The sequence below is a fragment of the Asparagus officinalis genome, chromosome 10, assembly GCF_001876935.1.
Source record: "Asparagus officinalis chromosome 10, Aspof.V1, whole genome shotgun sequence".
NCBI lineage: Eukaryota > Viridiplantae > Streptophyta > Magnoliopsida > Asparagales > Asparagaceae > Asparagus > Asparagus officinalis.
The window spans coordinates 50,917,994-50,940,477 of NC_033803.1; positions in this window are offsets into that span (position 1 = coordinate 50,917,994).

The following is a 22,484-nucleotide window of genomic DNA, read 5'->3' on the forward strand; positions in this document are numbered from 1 at the left end:
TTGATTTCTGCAACGGCCCGCTTGGCGGTGCGTGCAGAAAATCAGGAGCCCGTTAAGGTTTCACCCTCAGGAAGGGGTGATTCCAAACGTGTGACTCCCGTAGATGCCAACAAGGCAATATTTACTCAGAAGAAAACATGTCAGACAGACAAACGTGTTATACCTGAGAATCCATGTGAACAGCTGATAGGTTACTCCGACCGCAACGTCGATGAGTTATACTATCAGGCTGGGGGTGCGAATAAATCTCGAAAGAGAAGTACCCAGGAAGCGGACTCTCACTGTCCGTGTATCAAAATTATCAGGGCAGTATTATCAACGTGTAGCTGCCCCAAGACCGCTCCGCATGGGGTCTCGATATCCGAGAGAATCTCCGATGGAACGACGAAACCCAAATCAAGGCGTTTCCACCAAAGAGGATCGGTTGCTCGAGAGGATTAATTCCCAGAAGTTACCATCAACATGGTCAATAAGGGAAAATCTCCAATTGTTTCAAGTGATTCCGACCCTAATTTCTCTCCAGGAAGCAGAGTCAATTCGGGAATAGCTCAGCTTCAGCTAGAAGCCGTCGGATATAACGACTACCATGGGATCCATGAAGAAGTCCATTCCGATGATGAACTCTCAGATTCTTATTCCGCACTCGCCTCCGACGATACAACGTCTAGCATAGGGCAAGCTCGAGAAGTGTTCATGGTCAACACCGGGCAAATAGCCAAAATCATCGAGGATGCTCTAGCCAAGCAGAAAGAAGTATTCAAAATCGAAATGGAAATGGCTATGCAGGAGATGAGACAAATGCACGACCAACAAATCTGAGCTTTGTCGAATCAGCTAGTTGAATCCAGCCGTCGCACCCAGAACGCCGCAGTTGACAGCGATCCGGAAGTGGACGAAATCATCATGGCCGACGCACCGCCCAAAAATACTGGGGGTGGCCCCACTAAAAATAACAACGCGGGGGGTGGATCCACCAGTGATGATAACACTGGGGGTGGCCGTATTATTCCTCTCGAAAATTGTCCAAAACAGGATATAGATGAGGCCAAAAAGATGAAGGATCTCGAAAGAAAAATTGACGCCCTGATGTCTGCTCGAGAGGTGAAGAAGACCGGAATTCCGTGTCCTTACCCGAAAGAGTGGGATTCGATCCCGTATCCGGCGAAATTCAGCTTGATCAACTTCACGCCATTCAACGGGAAGGGTTCCCCAACTCAGCATCTGATCTACTTCAAGTCCCACTTGGGGGTGATCTCTGGCAACGAGCCTTTGATGGTTCGGTCATTCGTTGGCACCCTTCGCGGGCCTGCTTTCGATTGGTACCGCCGTCTCAAGCCCAGAAGCATCAACAGCTGGGAGGATAATCGACCGAAGATATAATGAATTCGACAACAAAACCAACTTTTGGCGAAAACAACGGAGAGTCGGTGGATACCTTCATCAAACGCTTCCGCAATCAGGCAATGAACTGCAAGGATCCCGTCACGGAAGAGTTCATCTTGCAGACTTGTCATAACAATTTGTCCATTAACATCTTGGATGTTATGGGAGTAGAGCCGCTCGAGATATGGAAAGAGTTGAAGGTGCGCGGAGAACAGGCCGAACGCTTCCTCAGAAGGAGGAAAGCCGAGAGGAGCCAACCGATGGTTAACCCCCTGAATTCGAGTCTCATACCTCATGATGAAGAGAAGGCACCCGCAACAGTTATTGGCGTTAATCAAACGTCAAAACAGCAGTCCCGAAGACAGCAGAAGACTTCGGATCAAAAGGCCCAGAAGGAGTACTCGTTCAAGGACGAAGACATTCCCGCCATCTTCGAGTCTCTTCTCGAAAACAACAAAATCAAGCTCCCGCCCATCACGAATCAGGAGGAAGCTGAAAATACTACGGATCCAAAGTACTGCGCATACCACAGGAGGATCCTTCATCCCACCAAGGCTTGCTTTACTTTAAAGAATAGCATCCAAACCTTGGTTGAAGCTGGCGTTATAACGCTAGGGTAAGCCAATTGAGAATGGCAACACTCCGAAGAGTATACGAGTATAAACTGTTTCTCAATCCTCCAACAGGTACATGAGGTTAAACTGCTCCCTACACACTCCAATAGGTATATGAGTCTAAACTGTTTCCCACTTTTGAAGGGAAGTTCCTGGAGGATATTACGCTAATATTCTTAAGGATAACCCGGTCAGGTAACTGAGAATAATATCCGAACCGGTTCCGCAGAGGAAGCTGGGGGTGGATTATTCGTGTAACGGAAAGTTCCCGAAAGAATGTTAATATTCTTAGGGATCACCCAATCAATATGAACAAAGTGATGAACACTAAGTCACCTACCGATCAGACTAATTGACGGTGGGATTACCAAATTCTATCAAATTCAATCCATTCAAACTCCCACTATGTTCGTGCACTCAAAACTTTCATAGTTAGAGTCCGGATATAATCTGGTCAAACCTTCATACAGTTAGGACAAAATTCAAAATCCCCTCTCGATTCCTCCAATGAACGAGAGGTCCACTTTCAAAATCGAGTGATAAAATCTTCCTACAGTTAGGGTCATCTCAAACCCCCGTTTGGTCAAACCTTCCGACAGTTAGGACCAAAACCATAAATTCACTCTCGATAAACGAGAAATTCATCTTTAGTTCGGTAATCAAACTTTCCGACAGTTAGGGTTATCCGAATCTTTCCGATTCTCGGAGTGGAGATCCCACTCTTAGTTTCACCTTTCCAGACGCTGGGGGTGGAGATCCCACCTCGAGTCTCCTTTCCAACTGGAGATAGAATATAAAATTCTTCCTCTTCAGTGTTGGGAGATAGAATATAAAATTCTTCCTCTCCTATTTCGGGTTCGTCTTTGCCCCAAGAGAAGACACCACCTTTTTCAACTCCCATAATCCGTGCCTCACACGCACGGGGAATTTTATCCCGAAGCCTAAGCAGGGATAAGTCAACGCCTAACACGCGTTGCCGGTTTAGTCTTTTACCGATTGAAGAAGACACCAGAATTCCAGTCTGGGGAATTTTATCTCGACTCCTAAATAGAGATAAGTCTACGCCTAACACACGTTGCCAGTTTAGTCTTTCACCGATTGAAGAAGACACCAGAATTCCAGTCTGGGGAATTTCATCCCGAAGCCTAAGGAGGGATAAGTCAGCACCTAACACGCGTTGCCGGTTTAGTCTTTTTCCGTAGAAAAAGACACCAGAGTTCAATTCTGGGGTATTCTATCCTGAAACCTAAGCAAGGATAAGTCTGCGCTTAACCCGTACTGCCGGTTGGTTCTTAACCGTTAAAAAGAACACCCGTTCACATATTCAACATTGTGACAGGTTGTAATTAATAACACCAAAATCCATGCCTTACACGCATGGGGAATTTCATCCTGAATCCTAAGAAAGGATATGCCGACGCCTAACACGCGTCGCCGGTTTAGTCTTTCTCCGTAGAAAAAGACACCAGAGTTTGATTCTGGGGTATTTTATCCCGAAGCCTAAGTAGGGATAAGTCAGCGTCTAATACACGTTGCTGGGTAGCCTATTCCCATAACAATGGCAAAGTCTACGTATTCGAAGTCGTAGCATCAAGTCTAAGGGAGTTCATTCCTTTAGCACAACGTTACATGTGAAACGGACTTAAACAATCTATATACTAGCCCGACTCAAACGGTAGTCGGTAAAGGCTAATCAAATCCGTTGAAGGCTGGGGGTTAGCCAAAAACCCTAAAGTCAACGCCTAACACGCGTTGCCGGGTAGTTTATTCCCGTGAGAAAGACGAAGTCTACGTAGTCAATATCGTAGCACTAAAAGAGTTAACTCTTTTAGCATAACGTTATGTGCAGAACGGATCTAAACAATCTGCATGCTAGCCCGACTCAAACGGTAGTCGGTAAAGGCTCATCAAACCCGTTGATGGCTGAGGGTTTGCCAAAAATCCTAAAAGTATTATGGTCAATCATTTCAAACATAATGAGGAATCATAATAAAGACAAAGATAAAAAAACCAGTTCCACTAGCCCCAACATTCGGGACCGCTATGCTCCAATACCTTAAGAGCTTAAACTGTGTATACTCCAGCAAACGTACGAGTATAAACTGTGTTAATGGCAATTCAAAACCTTAGGGTCAATGCCGGTCAACGCGTAACCCTGGGTCAACACCAGTCAACGCGTTACAACCAGAGTCAACGTTTGACGATTCGAAACCCTAAGGGTCAACGCCGGTCAACGCGTAACCCTAGGTCAACGCCAGTCAACGCGTTGCAACACAAGTCAACGTTCGACGATTCGAAACCCTAAGGGTCAATGCCGGTCAACGCGTAACCCTAGGTCAATGCCAATCAACGCGTTGCAACCAAAGTCAACGTTCGACGAGTCGAAACCCTAAGGGTCAACGCCGGCCAACGCGTAACCCTAGGTCAACGCCAGTCAACGCGTTGCAACACAAATCAACGTTCGAGGATTCAAAATCCACACTAATCAACGTTCGACGATTCAAAACCCTAGAGTCAACGCCGGTCAACGCGTAACCCTAGGTCAACGCCGGTCAACGCGTTGCGACAAAAAGTCAACACACGGTGGTCCGAAACCCTAAGCCAGCACAATGTGGCGGAGGTAGTTCAAAGTCAACTCAATGACACGAGCCAAACTCAATTCACCAGCTGCAAACTCGAGACTCCGACGACGGCCAAGCGATAAACGCAGCGCCGGAAGAACTTCGGCTATTCGTCAAAGCATCGAATAGACCGAAAATCGAAGGAGCCAAGAGTTGAAGCTAACTACAGGTCCTTACACCGACTGAAGGCTAGACCAATCACATCCAAAGTATTCCAGCCTCTTCTATAAAAGAAACGAGTCAGGAACACTTTGGAGGGGGTATCTGTAGGCATCAAAAATTGCCTATAGGTCTCCACGAACGGTTCAGTGTTAAAGAGCGACAATGAACATCACTATCTGATCCACAGGAGTTCAATTGACGTCGATGAACGATTGAAGTGAATCGACGAACTACGTGAGCTGATAGGATTTCGGAACAACGAAGACCCGGGCCAATCGGGAACCCGACGATGTTCGCAAAAAGAACAACGCACTTCGTGTCTCGATCACTCTACAGATAATCCAACCAACGGAGCGGATCGAACTCTTCGTAAAGCTTCCAACGCACTTGGAATCACTCAAATCCGAGTTCAAATGAAGAATTTACGGCGAAAACAATCGAATACACCTCAACGGAGTCTCAGGAATTCCAAAACACCCCAAGGGGTGTCTCAGAAATTCCGAAATACCCCAGGGGTGTCTCGGAAATTCCGAGACACCCCAGGGGTGTCTCGGAAATTTCGAGACACCCTAGGGGTGTCTCGGATTTCTTGAGACACCCTAGGGTGTCTAGGCACCCTAGGTGCTCCCCATGGCCTATAAATAGCCACCCCTTACCTCATTTTTCAAGATCTGGATTTTTGGAAAAGATTGGCGAAGCCCTGCTGCAGTGAAGAGTGGTCGAGCGCTTCAACAAGGAGAGGAGAGGCCTTCATCAGAGTCTTCATCACCCGTCCCCCCTTTCCTTAGTATTACCCTTCGCCGGTAATCACTAAGAAGAGCAGATATCTCGTTTTAGCCGAGATAGACGCTTCAGGCTTCTAGATCTCACGCGGATCGACGAAGCTTTGTCTGATTTTTCAGGAACAGATCTGAGTGCCAGGTAGTCCACGGATATTGACGTCCCCGTCACAGGCCAAAGACCCACGCAAGCAGAAGACCGATAAACGATCTCTGCGTTTGTTTTGACGAGAATTGTAGCTTTTGTTTTCATTGTGTAAAAGTCTTATAAAAAGACAATCTTTTTTTTTGTTTCATTGTAACGACTAAAGTTGTAATGAACACAGCAATGAATACAACAATTTTCGACGCAAACAGACCTCTTAATTATGTAGCATGCAGTGCGAACAGCTTCAGCCCAAAAACTCTTAGATAACTTTGCCATCTTCAACATACATCTGACTTTCTCCATAATATTCATGTTGTACCTCTCTACAACTTCATTATGCTGCGGTGTGCCTGGCTCTGTCCTCTGATGCCGAATACCATGCTTGGAGTAATAATCTCTAAACTCAATGGAAGTGTACTATCCTCTATTATCAGTGCACAAACACTTCAACTTCTTTCCTGTCTGCCTCTCCACCATGGCATGAAATTACTGGAAGACTGAAAACACTTGATCCTTTGTCCTTAACAAGAAGACCTACATCTTCCGCGATGCATCATCAATAAATGTGACAGAATACTTATTGCCACCCAAGGACTCCACCTCAATAGGACCACAAACATCAGAATAAATCAAATCCAGAATATTATCTTTTCTTTTAGAAGGCTTACTTAAAGAAACTCTATGTTGTTTGCCAAATAAGCAATAATCATAAGGAATGAGTGACGAACCTTTGACAAAGGGAATAAGAGATTTCTTTGCCAATATCTGTAACCCCTTCTCACTTATGTGCCCGAGCCTCCTATGCCACAAACTGAGAGTGTCACAGTCTTGAGCCATGCTCAAAGAATAATATGAAGCATTCGCTTGAGTCTTGTATAAATTACAACATACACTTCCTCTAGCCACCACAAGAGAGCCTTTGGTGATTTTACATTTTCATCCACCAAAATGAATTTCATATCCCATTCGGTCCAAAGTAAGACCCGAAATAGTTGAGCCACAAATTGAGAACATGCCACACATTCTTTAAGATCAATGCGCATCCAGTATCTGTATGCAAGTGTATATCACCAAGTCCCACAATCTTCGAGTAGCTGGTACTGCCTATCTTCACATTGTCAAAGTCACCTGCTTTATATTTCGTGAAAAGGTCTCGATTGGAGGTAGCATGACATGTAGCTCTTGTATCTACTATCCACTTGGAATTCTGACTTGCAACATGCACACAGTCTTCTTCCCTACAAATAAGAATAATATCAGTCTCAGACAAAGTAGTGTAGTGTCACTGTCAGCTTTCTTCTTCTCATCTTTCTTTTCATCTTTGTTCCTAGCTTGCTTGTTTTTCAATGCCCAACAATTCTTCTTGATATGACCTGGCTTCCCACAATAAAAACAACCTCTCCCTTTAGACTCAACAATTCTTCTTGATATGACCTGGCTTCCCACAATAAAAACAACCTCTCCCTTTAGACTTTGATCTGCCCTTGGATGTGCCACGACCTCTCTTCCCACAATAAAAACAACCTCTCCCTTTAGACTTTGATCTGCCCTTGGATGTGCCACGACCTCTGGACTAGTCCTTGTACCTGCTCCTGCCCCTATTCTCTGTGACAAGTGCATGTGAGTTATCTGTGCTGGTAGACTTCCTCCGAGTCTCTTCATTGAATAAACTACTAGTAACCATACTCATCGATAACATACCATCTGGAGCTGCGTTGTTGATTGTCACAACCAGTGTCTCCCAATTATCTGGCAAAGAACCCAATAGCAATAAAGCCTGTTGCTCATCATCGATAGTCATCTTCATAGTAGCTAACTGATTAATCAAACTCTTGAACTCATTCAAGTGCCCTGCTATGTTGCTTCCTTCTTTGAATTTCAAGTTCACCCTCATTCAAGTGCCCTGCTATGTTGCTTCCTTCTTTGAATTTCAAGTTCACCAACCACCTCATAATAAATGCCTTGTTTCCCACCTGCTATGTTGCTTCCTTCTTTGAATTTCAAGTTCACCAACCACCTCATAATAAATGCCTTGTTTCCCACGGTCTTTTGCTCGTAAAGATCCTCAAGCTTCTTCCAAAGAGACTTCACATTAGTCTCACCCGATACATGATAAAATACACTAACGTCGATCCACATTTGAATATAACCGATCGCCTTTCTGTGTTGTTTCTCTTATACTTTATCAGTCATCTTTTCGGGCTTGGCTTCATCTCCCTTAATAGGGTCATGTAAATCTTTACAATACAGAATATCTTCCATCTTGGACTTTCATACTTGCCAATTGGAACCATCCAATTTCATCATTGTGCCAAAACTCTCCATCTTTTCTATCCTAAAGCACGCCTCGAACCAAGGCTCTAATACCACTTATTGGGGATTTTATGGAGATTAATCTGCGGAATTAAACACTAAATGAATAACGGTACTAATGAAAATACCACAAGCAAGCAAACACCAAGATTTAACGTAGTTCGGAAAATCATGCCTACGCTTACGGGGCAATCCAGAGAGAAATATTTTACTATGAATCAAGAGTACAATCCCTCCAAGTTACACCTGAACTTGAGAATTAAATCACAAGAGAAAGATACAGTGTTACCTCTAGGGCACCAAAACCCTAAAACCTGTCTCACCAAAAATCTCCAATTCTTGTGGAGAAATCAGCACCATACCCTCAATGGTGTTATCGTTCTGAAGACAACGGCTTTTGAATCACTGCAATCGGACACCCGAGCTATCCGGAATCTGAACTTTTCTCTCTATTTTCTTCTCTCTTTTTTCTCTCTCCTCGAGGCATTGTAGCTCTCTCCAAGCTTACGTCTTTGATATTTTTCAAGCTTGGGTACTGTCAAACTTAATCGCTCTGGAGCCTCTACTGCGCACTGAGGCTCTAACCGCAACTTCGATCGGATCGTCCAAGGGAAGCAAACTTGGTGCTAGCACTGAGGGAGGCATCCTACCGCTGCCAACGAACCCACGTTAAATAAGGAGAGCCATTCCCTTCTCCTTTGTTGTAAACATTGATTGTAGTTTTTAATAAGCTAATCTCTCAAATACAAACGACCCCTCAAACGGGAAGTCAATTTTTATGCCCAACAGAAGATGACGACCACAGTGGGAGGATTTTACCCATTTTGGACATGATTAAATAGCCACAGCAGGGGGTTGTCGGGTTATCCTTAAGAATATCATATGCACACGAGTATAAATTGCTTCTTTATATCCTCCAATCGGTGCACGAGGCTAAACTGCTCCTTGTATACTCCAACAAGTGCACGAGTCTAAATTGTCCCTTCTAACCTCCAACTGGTATATGAGGCTAAACTGGTTCCCTACCTTTGACGAAAAGTTCCTGGAGAATACTACATATGATATTCTAAAGGATAACCCGGCAACCCTCTGCTATGGCTGTTTAATCATGTCCAAAATGGGTAAAATCCTTCCACTGTGGTCGTCATCTTCTGTTGGGCGTAAAAATTGACTTCCCGTTTGAGGGGTCGTTTGTATTTGGGAGATTAGCTTATTACAAACTACAATCAATGTTTACAACAGAGGAGAAGGGAATGACCCTCCTTGTTTAACATGGGTTCGTTGGCAGCGGTAGGAGACGCTTTCCTTGGACGATCCGATCGAAGTTACGGTTGGAGCCTCAGTGCGCAGTAGAGGCTCCAGAGCTCCTTGGACGATCCGATCGAAGTTGCGGTTAGAGCCTCTGTGCGCAGTAGAGGCTCCAGAGCGATTGAGTTCAACTGTACCCGAGCTTGAAAAATATCAAAGCCGCGAGCTTGGAGAGAGCTACAATGCAAGGGTTTGTAGAGAGCCGATGAACCTCAAATCTGAGGGTTCGGATTGAGTCTATTTCAACAATCTAAGCAAGGAGCTAGGAATGTTCTACCAAGCAAGTGAGCCCCAAAACAAGTTTCTGATTGAAGAGCCTTGTTAATAGCAATGCCAAGTCCCAGCCAATCGACCACCAACCTCAGTCTCTGATTGAAGAGCTTTGAGTATAAAAATTTCCCGCCCCAATCAAATGTCCAGCCTCCAGCCTCCTTCACGTTGGATGAAGATGGCTTTAAATAGGCAAGGAATGGCATGAGCCATCACTTGATTTGTGGGATATGACTACCAATGGGTAAGGGGCACCATGCCCTCTCCTAGCTGTAGGATGTGACCATTATAGGGGTGATGAGAGTCATGCCTCATCATCACTCAGGACGTGGAAAGTGGGTAGGTCCACTCCCATAAGCAAGTAGTCTGCTTGCGTTGCTCAGGCGAGGCTAGCAAAACTACAGGCGAGCTCGTGAGCTGTCTGAATGCTCAGGCAAGCTTGCAGGCGAGCTTAAATGAACAATCGGGGTCAGCTGGTGGGCCCCTCCAACGTGTGAGCTGGCGTTCGTTGGCAAGCAGAGTTCATGCGGGCGAACTCCCTGTAGGCATGCTTGGCTCGTGCGAGCGAGCAAAGCATTCATGCGAGGTTGAACTCGTACTGGCGAGCTCAATGATTTGACGAGCTTGATTCGTACGGGCGAGTCAAGCTAACAGGCGATGCTTGAGCTATGCAAGTGAGCTCAATAAACAGGTGGGATTGAGCTCTACGGGCGTGCTCAATAGTACAAGGAGAGATTGAGTTCTGCATGCGAGCTCGATAGGAAGATGAGGTTGAGCTCTACTGGCGAGCTCAACAGACAGGCAAGGTTGAGTTCACCAAGCGAACTCAATAAAGGGGCAAAGTTGAGCTCTACGGGTGAGCTCAACAAACAAGCAAGGTTGAGCTCTACGGGCGAGCTCAACAAGCAGGAGAAGTTGAGCTCTACGGGCGAGCTCATCAAGGAGGCGATTGAGCTCTGCGGGCGAGCTCAATAAACAGAAGATGCTTGGCTCGTACTGCGAGTAGAGCGTGTTGGCGACTCGCTCGGGCTTGTAGACGAGCTTTGCTGGGCTCGCTGAATGTAAACGAGTCCAAGCTGTTGTTTGCGGAAAAAGCTGTTGTATTCATTGCTGCATTCATTACAACTTCAATCGTTACAATGAAACAAAAAGATAGCCTTTTTATAAGACTCTTACACAATGAAAACAAAAGAAATACAACTCTTTTCAAACAAACGCAAGATCCGTTTATCATCTCTTGCTTGCGTGGGTCTTTGGCCTGTGACGGGGACGTTGATATCCGTGGACCACCGGGCACTCAGATCTGCTCCGAGGAAATCGGGCAGAGCTTCGTCGATCCGCGTGAGATCTAGAAGCTTTAAGCGTCTATCTCGGCTAAAGCGAGATATTAGCTCTTCTTAGTATTAACGCCAAGGGCTAATACTAAGGCAAAGGGGGAACGGGTGATGAAGGCTCTGACGTAGACCTCTCCTCTCCTTGTTGAAGCGCACGATCACTCTTCACTACAGCAGGGCTCCGCCAAGGGTCTCCAAAAAATCCTCCTCAAGAAAGCAAGGCCCTAGGGGGCTATTTATAGGTGTGTAGAGGGATCTAGGGGTGGTAAAAAGGTGAGGACACCCCTTGGGGTGTCTCGGCCAGGCCGAGACACCCCTGGGGTGTCTTGGTTTTGCCAAGACACCCCTCGGGTGTTTCGAGCTTGCCGAGATACCCCCGGGTGCCCCAGGTTAGTCCGAGGTTCTTCCGAGTGTGTTTGCCGTTGATTCGTCATCCCAACTCGGATTTAATTGATTTCGGATGTGTTGGAATTCTGACGAAGAGCTCTGTCAGCCCCCATGGTTGAATTATCAGCGGGACACGAAGGGCGCTGCTTCTTTTGCAGTGGTCGCGGGGTTCCCGATCAATCCGTATCCCCGTTGTTCTGAAGTTCTGTCGGTTCACATAGCTCATTGATTTGCTTCAGGCGTTTACCGACGTCAATTGGACTCTTGCGAACCGGGTAGTGACGTTCATCGTCATTCGTTAACACTAAGCTGTTTGCGGGGACCTATCGACATATTTTGATGCCTACAGATACCCCCTCCAAAGTGTTCCGGGCTCGTTTCTTTTATAGAAGAGGCTGGAATACTTTGGATGTGATTGGTCTGGCCTTCAGTCGGCGTAAGGAGCTTCAACTCTTGACTCTTTCGATTTTCGATCTATCCGATGCTTTGACGAATAGCCGAGGTTCTTCCGGCGCTGCGTTTATCGTCTGGCCGTCGTCGGAGTCTCGAGTCTGCAGCTGATGAATCGAGTTTGGCTCGTGTCATTGAGTTGACTTTGAACTACCTTCGCCACCTTGTGCTGGCTTAGGGTTTCAGACCATTGTGTGTTGACTTTTTGTCGCAACGCATTGACCGGCGTTGACCTAGGGTTACGCGCTGACCGGCGTTGACCCTCAGGGTTTCGAATCGTCGAACGTTGACTTTTGTCGCAACGCGTTGACTGGCGTTGACCTAGGGTTACGCGTTGACCGGCGTTGACCCTTAGGGTTTTGAATCGTCATACGTTGACTTTTGTCGCAACGCGTTGACTGGCGTTGACCTAGGGTTACTGTAGGCATCGAAAATTGCCTTAGGGCTTTGAATCGTCGAACGTTGACTTGTGTTACAACGCGTTGACTGGCGTTGACCCTTAGGGTTTCGAATCGTCAAACGTTGACTCTGATTGCAACGCATTGACTAGCGTCGACCTAGGGTTACGCGTTGACCGGCGTTGACCCTAGGGTTTACGGATCGCCATTAACACAGTTTATACTCGTACGTTTGCTGGAGTATACACAGTTTAAGCTCTTAAGGTATTGGAGCATCGCGGTCCCGAATGTTGGATACGGGTTGACCGAAAACCCCGCGATCACCGCAATTGGACCAACGCCCGCCGTGTCCCGATCACCCCACTGATAATCCAACCATCGGGGCCTACAGAGCTCGTCGCCAAGATTCCAACGCATCCGAAACCACTCAAATCCGAGTTCGGACGAAAAGTCAGCGAAAGAGTCAATGGCGGGACAACGGCAGGGCAACGGCGGACACCTCGGACCAGACTGAGACACCCAGGGGGATCCCGGCCAGGACGAAACACCCGAGGGGTGTCTTGGTAAAGCCAAGACACCCCAGGTGTCTCGGCCTTGGCCGAGACACCCCAAGGGGTGTCTCGGTTTTGGAGCCGAGACACCCCCCTAGGGGGTGTCCTCAACCAACCCCTAGACCCTCTACACACCTATAAATACCCCCCCTTGGTGCCTTGATTTGAGGAGGAATTTTGGGAGAGCTTGGCGAAGCCCTGCTGCAGTGAAGAGTGCCCGTGTGCTTCAACGAGAGGAGGAGTGGTCTACATCAGCCTTCATCGCCCGTCAGATCCTTAGTATTGGCCTTAGCGTTGATACTAAGAAGAGCTATTACCTCGCTTTAGCCGAGGTATACGCTTATAGCTTCTAGATCTCACGCGGATCGACGAAGCTCTGCTTCTATATCCCTCCGCGGATAGACGAAGCTCTGTCCGATTTATCCGGATCAGAAAGTTTCTAGATCTCACGCGGATCAACGAAACTCTGTCCGATTTATCCGGACCAGATCTGAGTGCCCCGGTGGTCCACGGATATCAACATCCCCGTCACAGGCAAAAGACCCACGCAAGCAAGAGATGACAAACAGATCTTGCGTTTGTTTGAAAAGAGTTGTATCTATTTTGTTTTCATTGTGTACCGGTCTTATAAAAAGGCTATCTTTTTATTTCATTGTAACGATTGAAGTTGTAATGAATGCAGCAATGAATACAGCAACTTTTTCCGCAAACAAGCTGGCGACCACAGTGGGAGCCAACGGCATCGCAACCGACGCCGTCGTGACGCAGCCGGCACTCAAGATCCGGGTGAATGAAGAACACGAGCTCGATCAACAACAGTTCAAAGAAGGCCTCTCTTCCTCCTCCTCAAGATCCGCCTCTCCAAACGGGTACAGAAAGGTAACCTCTTTCACAAATGTTTGCAGGTCCTTCGGCTCAAAAATCCAAGACCCCGTTGCCGCCTCTGCACTTGCACCACGTGACGTCCCCGCATCGTCCAACGTGGTCGAGATCGCAGATCCAGACTCCTCTTCCGCCGAGGAGATGGTTTCTGAAGACGCTCCCGCAATGACAGCTGGCCGAGGCTTTGGAGCCAATGGATGGGATCCGCTATAACGTTGATCTAAAATCCAGGCAACGCCAGGAGCAACCACGGCAAACAACCAGCCCCTCCTCCGAAGCAGAAACAAACAAATGGGTTCATGTCAAAAGAACCCATTCTACTCTCGAGGAGCAAATCCAGAAGCGCCGCGCCTTGCGTGCGCATGCCCGAGCCCTGGTCCAAAAAGAACGAGAGATGCTAAAGGGAGAGACCGTTAAGAGATCGCCGAGGTCCGAACGAGTTTGGATGCCAAAGGCCGAAGCAACGCCTAAGGTAAAAGCAGGTAATATTGCTTTCCAACCTTCGTCCATTTCAGGTCCCGAACCTTCGGTAAAGCCCCACCGCAGCGTGGATTTCCTCAAGTCTAGGAATCCTCTGAACAACCGTATCGATGCTCTACCCGAGAATCGAGAATAACCCCCGGATGTTCTACAGTCTCCTCCGGAGTTGGAGTCGTCCTAGTTTCTCCGGGAAAGCATGTAATACCTCGAGCCTATTCGCTAACGGGTCCATGTTCCAACAATGTGGCCGAGTACAACGCGCTTCTCATTGGACTCAGTTTCGCCAAAGAGCTGGGGGTCGAATATCTTGAAGCTTTCGGAGATTCGCAGCTAATAGTCAACCAAGTCCGTGGAGAGTATGAAGTCAGGAACCAAGACCTGATACCGTATCACCAGGAGGCCATCAAAATGGCGGAATCCTTTGAGGAATTCTTCATTGAATACATCCCTCGCCTCCAGAACGCTTATGCAGATGCACTGGCGGCACTAGCAGTGTCCCTCGCACGACCGCCTGAAACAGAGTTGCTAGTCACAGTAAGATCGCATCAACTCTTCGTACCCCTATACAATATGGGTACCGATGAAGAAGAAGATGATAGGGGCCCAAACACCAAGGAGGTGAACTCAACTCAAATCGGGTCTGAGTCCCGAGATTGGCGCTTTCCTATCATTGACTACGTCCAATATGGCATCTTGCCGGAGGATGTAAAAGAAAAAGAATCTATTCGCCGAAGAGCACCACGGTTCTTTTACAATATCGAGACCCGTACGTTATACCGCCGGGGGTATGACGATTTGCTCCTCCGATGCCTTTCGAACGAAGAAGCAAAAGAAGTGCTTAAGGAAGCGCACGAAGGAGAATGCGGTGCGCATCAACCTGGTCCCAAGCTATATGATCGAATCAGAAGAATGGGATATTATTGGCCAACAATGGTACGTGACGCAATCGAATATGCACGAGAATGTCACGCCTGTCAAGTGCATGCAAATTATATGCACCAACCGCCAGAACGATTACACACATCAACCACATCCTGGCCATTCGAGACTTGGGGTATGGACATTGTCGGTCCAATTTTTCCCCCTTCAGTCAAAGGTGATCGGTTTATTCTCGCTATCACTGACTACTTTTCAAAGTGGGCTGAGGCGATTCCGCTTAAGGAAGTGAAGACAAACAACGTCATCAACTTCATCAAGCATCATGTCATATACCGACACGGCGTGCCGAGACGGATCATCCACGATAACGGTCCACAGTTCATAAGCAACGCTTTCATCAGGTTTTGTGATAAATTCAAGATCGAGGATGTATCATCAACAGCGTATTATCCAGCTGCAAACGGATTAGCTGAAGCTTTCAATAAGACGATCATTAAGATCCTGTCTAAGCTCGTGAAGACCAACAAACGAGACTGGGACGATAAACTTGGGGAGGCACTCTGGGCTTATCGCACCACCATACGCACTCCTACGGGAGCTACTCCGTACTCGTTAGTATATGGATGCGAAGCGGTGCTACCTTTGGAAATTCAAATTCCCTCCCTTCGGATCGCTCTCGCAACGGAGATGACGACCGAAGAACAACATCAGAAGCGTCTCGAAGAGCTCGAGAGGCTGGATGAAAAGCGTTTGGAGGCTCAACAACACATCGAGTTTTACCAAGCCAGGATGTCAAGGGCTTTTAACAAAAGAGTCCGACAGAGAAGCTTCAAGGAAGGAGATCTGGTCCTCGCTGCTCGCCGACCAATAATTCTCACCTCCAAGAAGAAAGGTAAATTTGAACCCAAATGGGAAGGACCGTTTGTGATAGACACAGTCTATTCAAACGGCGCTTACCGTCTGATTTCCCTAGAGGGCGCCAGGCAATTAATGCCAATAAATGGGAAGTTCCTGAAAAAGTACTATCCCTAGTACATTCAGGATAACTCATTTACCGGGAAGTTCCTCGAAGAATATTACACTTAATATTTTAGAGGATAACCCGAAATCATTGTCTCCACCAAAATCCCTCACTGATCAGTTCCAATTGACAGTGGGTCCACAAAAAATGTCCATATGACCTTCTTGACTCTTTCCATAGACAAGAAGGTCCCCTTTCAGATCGGAGTCTCCTTTCGATAAACGAAAGAACTCCTTTCTTTTCTCTTTGGTCAAGCCTTCCCATGGTTATAGCCAAAGTTGAAATTCCACTTCGATAAACGAAGAACCCATTTTCAGTTTAGATAACTCATCCTATAAAAGGCAAGTTTATCTAAATTTTCCAGATTCTCGGAGTGGACACCCCACTTCTAGTTTCTTCCTCGCTGGAAATAGAATATAAAATTCTTCCTTTCCAGGATCAGGGAATAGAATATAAAATTCTTCCTTCCTTGTTTTCGGGTTCGCCTTCACCCTAAAAGAAGACCGGGAAATAGAATATAAAATTCTGCCTTTCCCGCATCGATCTTTTCCGAAATTTATCAATTTAGGATTCATCCTAGGAAGTTTATCCCGAATCCTAAGCAGGGATAAGTCTGCGCCTGACACGCGCTGCCGGTTAGTTCTTAACCGTTTAAAAAGAACACCCGTTCACATATTCGACATTGTGACAGGTTGTTATTAATAACACCAGAATCCATGCCTTACACGCATGGGGAATTTCATCCTGAATCCTAAGAAAGGATATGCCGACGCCTAACACGCGTCGCCGGTTTAGTCTTTCTCCTTGGAAAAAGACACCAGAGTTCGATTCTGGGGTATTCTATCCTGAAACCTAAGCAAGGATAAGTCTGCGCTTAACCTGCGCTGCCGGTTAGTTCTTAACCGTTAAAAAGAACACCCACCCATATATTCAACATTGTGGTAGGTTGTTATTAATAACACCAAAATCCATGCCTTACACGTGTGGGGAATTTCATCCTGAATCCTAAGAAAGGATATGCCGACGCCTAACACGCGTCGCCGGTTTAGTCTTTCGCCGTAGAAAAAGACACCAGAAGACCAGTCTGGGGTATTTTATCCCGAAACCTAAGTAGGGATAAAGTCAACACCTAACACGTGTTGCCGGGTAGCCTATTCCCGTAACAATGGCGAAGTCTATGTATTCGACATCATAGCACGAAGTCTAAGGGAGTTCATTCCCTTAGCACAACGTTACATGCGGAACGGATTTAGACAATCCGCATGCTAGCCCGACTCAAACGGTAGTCGGTAAAGGCTAATCAAACCCGTTGAAGGCTGGGGGTTAGCCAAAAATCCTAAAGTCAACACCTAACACGTGTCGCCGGGTAGTCTATTCCCGTGAGAAAGACGAAGCCTATGTATTCAAAATCATAGCACAAAGTCTAAGAGAATTCACTTTCTTAGCACAACGTTACATGCGGAACGGATTTAGACAATCCGCATGCTAGCCCGACTCAAACGGTAGTCGGTAAAGGCTAATCAAACCCGTTGAAGGCTGGGGGTTTGCCAAAAATCCTATGAGTATTATGGTCAATCATTTCAAGCGGAATGAGGAATCATAATAAAGACAAAGATAAAAACCAGTTCCACTAAAAGGATCAAATGTCAAAGTTTACAGCAAATAAGATCATACATCAAGCCCATGGCTAAAAACCTGCTGACTAAACTCAGACAGCTTCTCATCATAAGCTCGCCTAAGCTCCTCCTGTAACTCAGCTCTGACAGACTCTTCGTTCGCGGCTAAAGTCCTCACAGCATCCTCCTCTGTCTCAGCCAGTGTCTGCTTCAAGGACTTCAGCTCATCAGATAAAGCAGCATGTGCTTGCTGAACGTGCATCTTCGCGTCCTCCTTCTCACGGAGTTCTCGCCGGAGCTGATCTATCTGAGAATCAAGCTCATCAAGTGAAGATGATCTAGTGGCAAGGTCAGCCTCAACTCGATCTATTCGGCCCCGCTGCACCTGGACCTCGAGCTCAGCAACCATCCGAGTACTACGCCATGTCTGTAAACGAGCGTCCAACTCGGCAGCAATAAATGAAGAGGCACCGGCATCCCGGAGCTCATGAAGCATCTGAAACTCATGCTCTAAGCGATCAAGGTCATCAACCATAGCCGTCGCTAGGTCCGGGTATCCCATGTCCCTTATTAAATTTACCTTGGAATCAAGGTAGGGTTTAAACTGGCGAAGAGAAAGTCCGTCGTGGAGGAGCTTGCCAATTATAGCATTCAGGGAGGAGAAATAAGAGCGGACTTCTACGCTGATGAAGATCTTCTCAGGGTCATTGCCCGATAACAGCTCTTTAACGAGGACATGAAGCTGAGAAGGAAGCCCTACACAAAGAAGAGGAATTCGTCAAAAGCTTCAACGAGGAAAGGAATGGCATTGCTCAGTTAATTAAATTATACCTCCTTCCCCTCGAGTCACTGGGGGTGATGGAGATGTAACGACTGTAGCAGCATCGACTGGTGGAGTTGGTCGCACAGCCGGCTCAACAGGGTCAGCCTCAGCGAAAGCTCCTGTTAGACACAAAACAGAAACATCATTTTATAGTTGCATTAGTCAAGGAATTGGCTAGTCCTATAGTTAGCTTGAGAAGAGGCACGCACCTTCAAAATAACCGTTCCCGGGAGTCTGAGGGAGTACAGACTCAGGAAACATATCCTGAGGCGGCTGGCCATCGATCTGAGGAGAGTCATACATGAAGCTGAACATAGAAGTGTCCATAGGCAGGCCCTCCCCATCGAAGTCATCAATCGAAAAATCTGACATAAAAAGATATAAGTATGAAGGAGGAGGAAGGAAACTATGGCCAATAGAGACAAGTTACCTCTTGAAGATGTACCTGGAATCACCGAACTGGGTCCTTCATTGACAGACTCCCCAACATGGGCGGTCTCTGCAGGCTTTTCTACCTGGGGCGGTGAGTCAGGCTCACCAGGAGATGCACAATCATCAGGACTCATCTCGCCTTCCTCACGATATCCTGCATAGGATGGGAAAGCATGAGCCAGAAGTTCTAAACGATCAAGAAAATGATCTATAGAATAGACGTTACCTCCGTCACTAACAGGATCCTCACCAGCCAAGTCCATCTCTGATGCTCGTGAAATTGCAGGCGGCTTGTGGGCTAATCTTTTCCGCCTATCAGCACGGACAGCAATCGAAGGTCTGGCCCGGGTAAAAGGACGGAATTCGTCGTCACTGTTGATCGCTGTCCCTGAAACAACGAATAGTGGTCAGAAATAGTAATTTGAAAATGCAAGAAAAAAGAAAGATAGGTGACTAACCTTGCTCCAAATCTGCCTCGTAGTCTTCAGGGTCTCCGCCTGAGGCCTCTCCAGCAGAACTAAAGGCCCTGTGACCTTCTGCATCAAGTCGGCGGGTCTTGCCCTGAGCCCTCTGTGATCGAGCACCGTCCTGGATAACACGAGAATCAAGTTGAGAGGCTTCTTCGGTCACCAACTCTTCGATAGGCTTCACACGGACAGTCTTATTAGCTGCTAGCAACCACTTGCAGCTCAGGAAAGTGAGGTTCAACTGTCGCTCAGTACCTGGGAGACTGAACCTAGCTCCAGTGCAACCAGTCACGGTCCACAACCATGCACGAAGACCGTCCACCAGACCTCCATGAGCCCGAAGCTGCTGGCGCGGGTTCCCAACATAAAGTTGGTCATAACCGAATTTGCGGGCGAATCGGCAAGGTAGATACGGCTCTATGAAGCACTGATTCCCCACCCGGAAAGTCAGGTAACCCGGCCTAATGTTCACTAGCCAATTAAAGCAGCCCATATCCAGATAAGTCCTATACTCCCTCGGCTTCTCCTCATCAATCAAACACTCGCCGTACCGGCTGGAGAACTGTGGAAAGCAAGTGGAGAATGCCCAGCACTTGTGGACTTGTAGCTGACGCCTGATATCGGGGAATCCTCGGCCCTCCCATTCACCATTCTCAAGCAACTGTAGAAAGGGGACAGACTGATCTATGGCATTCGGTATTGACATCACGTCGGAACGATGAAGAACGAACCAAGCCATCAAATAAATATACGGGAGCTCTACCTTAATGGTAGGAATCTGAGTCGGTTTATCATCATCTCTCCGTGTAAAAGCACCAGAAATCTGCCGAAGCCCTCGATGAATGTTAGCAACCATCACCGGAAGAAGCGAAAGTTCCTTCTTGTAGGCAAGCTGAACTGCAGGATAGAGCACTTCCAGTGGCAGAGCGTCACCAGACTGATACGGGACCACACATTTCTTCAACCAGATGGCGAGATAACCGGCAAGGAGAGTCATCGGACGAATCGGTGTGGTCGCATGATATAAGAACGATCTGAATTTAGTCCCTGCAGGAAAGCCGCTCTCGGAACTGCTAATGGTATAGGATTGGGCGTTAGTCTTATTCAGCAGCTCATTAACCTCTGAAGGAGTCAGCGGTGCCAGTTCACAAATAGATTGGCCAGAATGGCTCTCCAGATTCCTGAACAAGTATGATGCGAACTGCTTCAGGCTCACATTTGCTTTGGTCCTCTTCGCTAGGGGCTTAGACTGCGCCAAAGCAATGTGGTAGTGACAAGTGAGATCCCATAAGGTCTCGTAGCGGTCGGGCACGCGATCCTTCAGCTGACTCAACTCATGGTTGGAGGGAAAGTACTCCTGGTATAACATCTGTCCCATGGGCAAACCAGAAATCTTGTGCATCTCATGTAGAGCCAAGCCCAACTCTCCGTGCCTGGTCAGAAAAGTGTTGGAATCTGGATTGTAAAGCTCGCATAGGGCAAAGAAATGCTTCGCGCTTGTAGGCAAGCCATGCATAGTGGCCCGAATGGCTGCATAAAGACCGCAAGCATGTAACTCCTCGCTCCATCGGCTCAAGACATACTTCGTCATACGAGCCCACCAAAACCTGTCCAAAGAATGGACCCAACCATAGAATCTGTGGCGCGGTGCAGGCATCTCCCGTCCTAAGATAGCGAGGCGATTCCTCAAAGTAGAAGCAGTGGTGAGGAACTCATTGCGAGGCGGAGTATCTAGCCCCAGTACTCCAGGATGTAGTCCAACAATGTGATCTCGACTCGAACCAGGAACTGCCTGATGAGTAATATAGCCGCAGTGAACGCTCTCATGTTCCTTTGTCAAACTCCACGACATCTCCCGCTTCACAGCTTGGCGCCTGAGCTCAGTCAAAGAACGGTGTCGAGGAATCTTCGGCAAATACATATAACGACTGCCAGTCTGGTAAAGCCACTGCTCAGCCTCAATAAATACTGCATCGGGATCCCTGGTAGAGTCTCCAAACAAGAAGTCAGTCTTCCTAAGAGACTGAACGGAACTGGCATCCTGCACGAGAGGCGCATCTGTGATCAGCTGGCGAAGAGCTTGATGGCCACCTTCCCTCACCACTTGGACGACTTCCAACGACGTGCCCGGAGCAAACTGGGAGGTGAACGGAATGGGCGAAAAGTCATCAGATGTGGAATAATACTCATCACGACGTCCATTCACCGCATGCGATGAAAAAGCTCCGGAAGGATATTCCACTGAAAACAAGCAGTTAAGTGTTTGTTAATTTCAGATATAAAAGGAAATTGAATTCATCTTACAAATTGGTAAGATAGAGTCATTGCCTTATAAAGGGCGAGACGATTTGGCCACATTGCGCATTTATAAGATAGGGTATATCGACAATATATCCCTGCCTTATAAAGCACAATGCAGCGTCAAAACGCCCCCTTTATTATGAGATGTGGTTTTGACCAAGCAAAACCCATCTTTAAAGCGTCGATCCTCACCAAGGAGAATCAAGGCTTTTCCCGATCGCCTCACCAAGGAGAGCAAAATGGGGTAAAAGGACTAAATTGCAAAATTCTCAGAAGAAGAGAGTTAATTTGCAAAATTTCCATAAAGCGTCGATCCTCACTAAGGAGAACCAAGGCCTTTCCCGGTTGCCTCACCAAGGAGAACAACGGGGGGTAAAATGGACTAATTTGCAAATATCCAGAAAAAAGAGGACTAATTTGTAAATTTTCGAAAAATGTTAAAAAAAAAAAAAACACCAGCATATGAAGGAAGCGCGCCATCAGCCGACGCAGCAGGAAAACGACCTCTCGATACTCGCGACCTACAAAAAAAAAAAGAATTCAAGAGGTCAGATCTAGAAATAAAAATCACTTTTTTATCCCCTAAAAAGTAAGCTCGAGGCGACGAATCATAATCCTAACCCTCGCATGCAACCCCACAAGTTCATAAGTTAAATTAAGCATAAAAAAATGCTGAAATTATGGAGATATACCTGAGGGGAAGCTCGAAGATCCAATAAAGATTAGATCTTGAAAAGTGCTCGAAGCACGCGCTCGAGGGGCCTGAGAGGAATTCCAAAAAATGGAAGTTTCAAGTGATTTCTCAGTCAAGGATCGAAAGGAAGGATGAATCTAAGACGAAGATCGAGTTTTGAGGGAGAACGGA